Below are 8,875 nucleotides of genomic sequence, written 5' to 3' on the forward strand. Positions count from 1 at the left end.
CTACTCATACAGTTGGATTAATATCTACCATATTTTTTACTTGTTACCCTTATTCTTTGTTCCTATTTTTGTCTTCCACAGCTTTTGTCTTTTTTTTTTGTTTTAATTAAGCATTTTATGATATTATTTTCTCTTTTTTCTTACCGGATAAATCATACTTTTTTTTTTTAACTCTTTTGCAGTGGTTACCCTTGAATTTGCAACTAATCCAAGTCCACTTTCAAGTAACACTCCATCACTTCACTAGGAGTGCAAGGGCCTTTTTTAAAAAAGATTTGAGAGAGAGAGAGAGAGAGAGCATGCGTGTGCATGCACAAGCAGAGAGAGGGGGGCAGAGGGAGAGAATCATTAAGCAGAATCCCTGCTGAGCGCAGAGTCCTATGCTGGGCTTGATCTAACCACCCTGAGATCATGACCTAAGCCAAAACCAAGAGTTGGACGCTCAACTGACTAAGACACCCAGGCATCCTGCAAGTACATTTTAAAAACAAAATATTCTTAATTCCTCCCTCCTGTCCCTTGTATCATATATATACATGTATAATCAAATCTATTGTTACTATTATTGTTTTGAACAAATTGTTAATTAGGAACAAGAAAAATGGGTTTTTATTTTACCTTCAATTATTCCCTCTCTCATGCTCTTTCTTTCTTCATGTAGGTCTTTTACCAAACTATGTTATTTTCCTTCTCTCTGAAGAACTTCTTTCAACATTTCTTACAAAACAGGTCTGCTGGCAACAAATTCCCTCAATTTTTGTTTGTCTGATAAAGTCTTTATTTCTCCTTCACTTTCGAGGGATAATTCTGCAATGTACAAAACTTTAGGTTGGTGGGGTTTTTTTCTCAACACTTTAAATATTTCACTGCACTCTCTTCTTATTTCCATGTTTGCTGAGGATAAGTCAGATGCAACTCTTATCTTTGTTCCTCTGTAAGTAAGGTGGTTTTTTTCCCTCTTCTTTCAAGATTTTTTTCTTTATCTCTGATTTTTTGGATGTTTGAATATAATATGTCTAGGTGTCTTTTTTGGACATTTATCCTGTTGGTGTTCTTTGACTTTCCTGGATCTGTGGTTTGGTGTCTGCCATTAATTGGGGGAAAAATTCTCAGTCATTATTGAGAAAAGAAGGAACTATTGTTCCTTTCTTTCTTCCTGTACTTTATAGTATTCAAAAAATGCATATGTTACACCTTTTATATTTGCCCCCACAGTTTTTGGATATTCTGTACCTTTTTTTTTCAATCTTTATTCTCCTTGCCTTTCAGCTTTAGAAGTTTCTATTGATGTATCTCAACCCCAGAGATTATTTCCTTAGCTGTGTCCAGTCTACCAATAAGCCCATCAAAGCCCTTATTCATTTCTATTCTAGTATTTTTGATATCTAGAATTTCTTTTGTATTCTTTTTTAGAATTTCCATCTTTCTGTTTACATTATTACCCATCTGTTCTTGCATGTTGTCTATTTTTCCATTGGAGCCCTTAGCATATTAATCAGAGTTGTTTTAAACTCACATTCTAACAATTCCAGCATCACTGCCATATCTGAGTCTTATTCTGTATATTTGCTCTGTCTCTTCAGACTGTGTTTTTACCTGTTTGTATGCCTTGTAACTTTTTGCTGAAAAGCAGACATGATGTACTCCAGTAAATATACCTTTAGTTATGTGGTGGCAACATTTCTGGAGAGTGGAAGTATTATATAGTCCTGTGATTAGGTCTTGGTCTTTTAGTCTGCCTTTGTCTGTCAACTGTGAACTTCATAAATGCTTCTCAGTTTATTATCCCCCTTAAGTAGGACAGGATGGCTAGAATGGGCTGGGGTTGGGTATTTCCCTTCCCCCACATGGAAGGTTAGAGGAGTTCAAGATCAGTATTTTCCTTCTCTGGGTAGGTTAGAACTGACAAAACCCCAATAGATTACTCTCTGGTAAAATAGTTTCTCTTGAGGGAAGGCCTTGTTAAGGAGAACAGAATGCTCTTGGGTATTTCAAAATGGTTGCATTTCCCCTTCCCTTGCCTGAAGCACAGGAGGATTTTTCTTCTTTATTCACTGTGAGGAACTACCAGAGCTCCTGGAAGTAAAACACACAAAGTGTGAGGGCCTCTTTATTTCTGAGCCCCTCTTGACTTTTAAACTCTCACACTTGTCCTTTCTGAGACTCTAGCAATTTGTCAGTTACAGTTTATGTTTTCCTAGCCTGATACAGGTTGTTGTGAAAATGTCTGCTTGTGGGCTTCTATTCTGGTAAGTTGTGACTCTTTGTCTTCTTGGGAGCAGCAGTTTTCCAGGTAACCTCACTTCTCTGATGGACCTAAGAAGAATTGATTTCTCAGTTTTTTCAGGATTTTAGTTGTTTTTAGTATGGAATGATGATTTCTAATTTCCTTACATGCCAGACTAAAAATTGGAAGTCCAGACATCTTTTATTAGTATTAGTTCTATTAGTTTATCTATAGATTTATTAGGGTTTTCTATGGAAGTAATCATATTATCTGTTAATACAACCAGTTTTGTTTTTCTTTCACAATTATTTATTTCTTTTTCTTGTTTTGCTGTAGTAAGACCTTGAGTACACTGTTGAAGAGAAGCAGTGATATTGAGTATGGTTGTCTTTTTTATAATGCTTCACCATGAACAATAATGTTTACATTCTATTCCTATTTTACTAAGAAGTTTTTTTATATGAATAAATATTGTATTTTATTAAATGTTTGTTCTGCATGTTTTGCGATTTCATGTGATTTTTCTCCTTTAATCTGGTAATGTGGTAAATGATACTTATAGATTTTCCAATGTTAAGCCTTCCTTGAATTCCAACTTGGTTGAGGTATAATCTTTTTTATTTTTTAAATTTTTTTCAATATTTTATTTTTATAACAATCTTTTGTTATGATATGTTAGTCACCATACAGTATATCCTTAGTTTTTGATGTAGTGTTCCATGATTCATTATTTGCTTATAACACCCNAGATTTTTTTTTTTTAAAGATTTTTTTATTTATTAATTTGACAGAGAGAGACAGCCAGCGAGAGAGGGAACACAAGCAGGGGGAGTGGGAGAGGAAGAAGCAGGAAGCAGGCTCATAGCGGAAGAGCCTGACGCGGGGCTCGATCCCATAACGCCGGGATCACGCCCTGAGCCGAAGGCAGACGCTTAACCGCTGTGCCGCCCAGGTGCCCCCAATATTTTACTTTTTTTATAACAATCTTTTGTTATGATATATTAGTCACCATACAGTATATCCTTAGTTTTTGATGTAGTGTTCCATGATTCATTATTTGCTTATAACACCCAGTGCACAATCTTTTTTAAACATCACTAAGTTTGCTATATCATACTTAGGATTTTTGCATCTTTATGCATCTTTATTCATTTTTTGCTTCTTTATAAAATGAAATTTTACTATATATTATATATATATTATTATATATTTACTATGTATTTTTTCTTCTGTCCTGTCCAGGTGAATGTTTCAAGGTTACATTATCCCTTAGATGAGTAGGAAAGTATATAGTCAGTTTATATTTTGGTAACAAATGATTCCAGAATTGAAATGACTTAAATATGAAATATTTACTTCTTGCCCATGGGTCTGCTGATCAGCTTCAGCAAAGCTGCACTAGGCTGTGTTCAGTTGAGTTCTGGATGTCTTCTCATTCCAGGACCAGCCTGAAGAGCAGCCACTCCTTGAGAATGATCCTCACACATCCAAGTCCAAAGTCAGCGAGAAAGCCACCCACAGTCTACCACAGGGGGTATTTCCTTTTCTGTGTTTTAGAAAACCTCGTAAGCAATTGAAATCATCTCTTTCTTGAATGTCTGGTGGTGCTGCTTCATTAAAGCATCTGAACCTAGTGTTTTCTTTGTAAAGGAATTTTAACTATTAATGTATTTAATGGATATGCATATTTTCAGATTTTATATTTCTTCTTAAATCTCTTAGGTAAGTTACATTTCTCTAGAAATATAGAAATTTTATTTAGCTTTGCAAATGTATTGGAATAAGATTGTTTTTAATGTTATTTGATTGATTTGTTTTCTTTTAAAGATTTTATTTATTTATTTGACAGAGAGAGAGACAGGCAGTGAGAGAGGGAACACAAGCAGAGGGGGTGGGAGAGGAAGAAGCAGGCTCCCAGCAGAGGAGCCTGATGTGGGGCTCGATCCCACAATGCCAGGATCACGCCCTGAGCCGAAGGCAGACGCCCAACGACTGAGCCACCCAGGTGCCCCTATTTGATTTTTAAACCTCTGCTGGATTCACACCAATATATGCTTTGTCATTTCTAATGCTACTCATCTTTTTCTACTGCTCCATATCACCACAGATTTATCTTTTTTTAATAATTAAAAAAACAATTTTTATTATATTGATCTTTTGTATATTATCTGTATTTCTCTTTACAGTGAATTTTTAATCCCAATTTCTAAAAACACTTGAAAGTTATCCTATATATAATGAGAAGCACTTATTTTACCTCCATTCTTTCTCTATAAAAAAATGATGCCCAATTGTAGACTAGTATCCTTTTATAGTTATGTCAAGGTTTGGAAAAGTTGTTGGTAGATTGAATGCAAATATTTATAGTGCAAATTATGTGCAGTATAATCATCTTCCATGCAGCCTGTAATAGTCTTGACAAATTTAGGTAAGTTCTTAAACTAATTAAAAAATACCAAATGGCTTTTTCTGAAATAACTGTGTACATGTCACAGAGATTCTATTTTTGCTTGGAACTTAATAATAACCATACATGTTGTAACACACACAGGTATGCTTCTTTTGTTATAGTAAATGTCACTTCTCTTTATCAGTGCTACACAGTATGACAAAATGCACGAGGCAAGAATATTTATGAAAAGTAGGTGTTTGAGAGTAATTATTTAAAATTTTTTTTCCTAAGATTTATTTATTTTATAGAGAGAGAGTGAGGGAGCAGAGGGAGATGGAGAGAGAGAATCTCAAGCAGACTCTCTACTGAGCATAGAGCCCAATGAGGGGCTCAGTCTCATAAACCTGAGATCATGACCTGAACCAAATCAAGAGTTGGATGTTTAACTGACTGAACCACCCAGGCACCCCTTAAAAATTTTAAAACACATCATCATCTATATTGAGAGTGGTTGTGTATGTATGAGAAAGACCATTACAAATCATACAGCAATCACTAAAAATATATATATTTTTTAAAACATTAAATTATTTTAAGGTTCTCTGTTCATTATTCATATTTTCATAAATTTTTAAATGTCATACTTATTCTAAATCATGGATCACTAGCTTTGTTTCTTTTCTTCATCATATAGACTCTCTCAAGCCATGTGTTGTCTATTCTAGCTCTCATTCTTTTAGATTAAACAATTACATTGAAGGATCTCTTTCTCATTTCAGTTCCCCAAATTGTACAGTAACTTTAACTGTATTTTTGAGATTTATAAAATATAGAAAATAAGAGAGGAATACAAATAAACATAAGTGTAACAACAGGTAACTTTCTACCTTGTGCACAAGACAACATGATTTTTTTTTTTCAGGTAAAGCAGGAAAGACAGGACATGTTATTGTGAGCATTTCATATAATAATTCTAAGATATAAATATAGGTAAAATTACTCTATATCTCTCAGCATAATATACTTTATTGCTAAAATACTATTATAATTATCAATTGATCCATTAAGGAATACCCAACATGTAAATGAAAAGGAAAGTTACTTTATGTTTTATTATATAAAATACTTTTCAAAATTCATAGGAAATTTTTCTGTTTCTGCAACACATTGAAAATTACAAAATTGAGATGTACAGTCATTTGATAAGAAAGCTGAGAAAATTTTTCCTACCAAATTAGCCCTTTAGTCTCATCAGAAAGGAAAAATAAAATTGAGGCAGCAAATGTGAACATATGAATTTAAGGCCCCTGAAGATTTTGTTTTACTCCAGGTGAACATACAAAACATAAAAATTAAACTCCTAGGAATGATATTTTTCTTATTTTTTAGTCTTTTAAAAAGATAATTATTGAAATAAAAAATAATGACAGTCATTATTATTGCAGCTCACAGGTCAGACAGTAGTCATGTCCCCTCAGTGACCTCCCCAACACTGTGTATTTAATATCAGAGCTTTAAAATACATAAAGCAGAACTGAAATAAGAAATAGACGAACTCATGATTATAGTCAGACGTTTCAACATCCCCCCTCTCCATAATAGATAAAACAAGCAAGGTTATAACAGAAAGGATTGGACAGATTTGAACAAAGGAAGGCAAGAAGAGACGGGAAGCATTTTATTAAGTTAGAGAGCCAGGATCTTGTAGGGAAAGGAGAGGGAATCAGCAGAGGGAGAGAAGAACAATGCAACAATGAGCACGAATATGGTTAATGAGTGAAGACTCCTGCAAATGCTGGAAGGGATGGGAGTAAATGCAAGGATGATGAGTTAGTCAAGGCAAAAAGACAGGCACGATAAAAGGGAGAATGAAGACTAAGAAGCTTTTGATTTGAAGGTGAAATTAAAGAAGCCTATATACCCTTCTCCCTTCCTATACTTGGGTTACTTAGTACCACTGCAAATACCTGTGGTCCTGCAGATGGATGCCAGGACAGATTTATGGTGTCCAATGATTACTGTAGATGTTTGCAAGGCTCCCTCTCTTCTATTTCCTCAATCTCCTCCTCCATTCCTCACGTTAAATATTCCTTCTGGACAATCATATACATGTTAATGATTCTAATTATAATTTTGCTACTTATTACTCCTAAATTTACAGCTAGCCCAAATGACTTGCCCTTTCCAGATCCTTATTTTCAATGTTGATGCCTTCTACTTTGCTCCACCTAGAAAACTCACCAACTCAACATTTTCAGAAGCATACCTATTTAATGAATCATGGAACTTTACTTCAAAAACTAGGGGTGTATTGTATGGTGACTAACATAATATAATAAAAAATATTAATAAAAAAGCATACCTATGGTTTACATCCATTATCATATAAGATGGCACACAAACATCACTTACTGAAGCCAGAAACTTGAGGGTCACCCTAAATTTGTCCTTTCCCTTACTGTATATTGAATCAGTCATCAATTTCTATCAGAACTTCCTCTTTTATCACCCCTACTACCACCATCTTCCTACTGCTAACTTCTTGTGGGCTCTTGTCAGTTTTTTCTTAGAGAAGAACAAGAACTTCCTTACCATCAACAAAAGGAAAAGGCAACCTACTGAATGGGAGAAAATATTTGCAAGTCATGTATCTGATATGGGGTTAATATCCAAAATATATTTAAAAACTCATATAACTCAATCACAAAAAAAATCTGATTTAGAAATGGGCAGACTGAAGACTTCAGAGGGGAGGGGGGTGGGGGAATGGGATAGACTGGTGATGGGTAGTAAGGAGGGCACGTATTGCATGGTGCACTGGGTGTTATACACAACTAATGAAGCATCGAAACTTTACATCGGAATCCGGGGATGTACTGTATGGTGACTAACATAATATAATAAAAAATCATTAAAAAAAAAAAGAAATGGGCAGAAAATCTAAATAGACTTTTTCCCCCCCAAAAAACATACAGCAACCAGTAGGTACATAAAAAGATGCTCAACAGCATTAATCATCAGAGCAATGCCAATCAAAACCACTCCCTACCTCACTATTCCTGAAAATTCCTATTCATCCTTTAGATCTCTCCCCACAACCCTTCCCCATAAAGCTTTCTAAGATTCTGCTACTCAGTCTTTAGTGCTCCTTCTACTACATACCTATGTGCACTTTGAGTTTCATAAGATTAGGTGCTGAAAAAATTTGGTACAAATAAAATCATGATAAATCAGAGCATGTCTTCACACCAATAAGATTATACAAAGATGCTCAAAGTAAGAAGGTGGGAGTAGGAAGGAAATTTCAGAGGAGAGGGAGTTTAGATACTGGTTGAACTCTGTGGTATTTGGACTGAGCTCTGGGAGAAAGGAAAAGGTAGGGGACAATAAGTGATAATACAATGTCCAGATAGATTGTAGAATCTGAGAGTAGAGACCAGAGCCTCTCTTCCTGAGCAGACCCTCAGGGAGGGATGGAACAATAGGAGAAAAACGGCAACATCGCGTATCTCAGCAGACTGTTGCTCAGGATGGAACAGAAATACGACGATGACATCGTGGGCCTGAGAGGTACACATAGATAGGGTCTCAGCCACACAGTGGATTTTCAGGACTCATGGCTCTTGTGGCAGCAAAACTGATTTCTGTGTACCAAGGAAGGGTGCAGAAGTAGCAAGAAAAGCCACCAGAACTAGGGCTCTCACTCACTGGAACCAACAATAATGCATCATGACTCCTACGCGCAAATGACATTGAGTCAGTTAAGATTTGCCCTTGGAGTTGCTTAGGTGTCCAACCTTTTTCCTCATCTCCAACTCTGAAGGTAAATTGTAACTGATAACTGGTCCTGGTAGCCATGCCAAGTTGTGGTGATTTTACTGGGGGGGGGGTGTCTAGAAAAATCTTTGTTCACTGCACAGAAGGACGCCCTGGAAGAGACAGTCCTTTTCTGTCTCTGAGTGTTGCTGTCACTTGATGTTTCTGCAACCACTCCAGCCATTTTACAGTCATAAGACAAGACAACCTGAGAGCAAGGCTAACATAAGGAGGAGGCAGAGAAACAGATGAAAAACCAGGGTCCTTCATGATGTTAAGCCACTGTAACAGTTCTGAAATCTAACATCCCATTAGGTGAGGTAATACATTTTTCTTTATTATTTAAATAACATTGGGTCAGGATTTTCTGTTATTTGAAATCAAAAGCATTTGAATTATATAATTTTGTTGAGGGTGCCTCAAAAATCTAAACTTGCCCT

The sequence above is a fragment of the Ailuropoda melanoleuca genome, chromosome 9 (assembly GCF_002007445.2).
Source record: "Ailuropoda melanoleuca isolate Jingjing chromosome 9, ASM200744v2, whole genome shotgun sequence".
Lineage (NCBI taxonomy): Eukaryota > Metazoa > Chordata > Mammalia > Carnivora > Ursidae > Ailuropoda > Ailuropoda melanoleuca.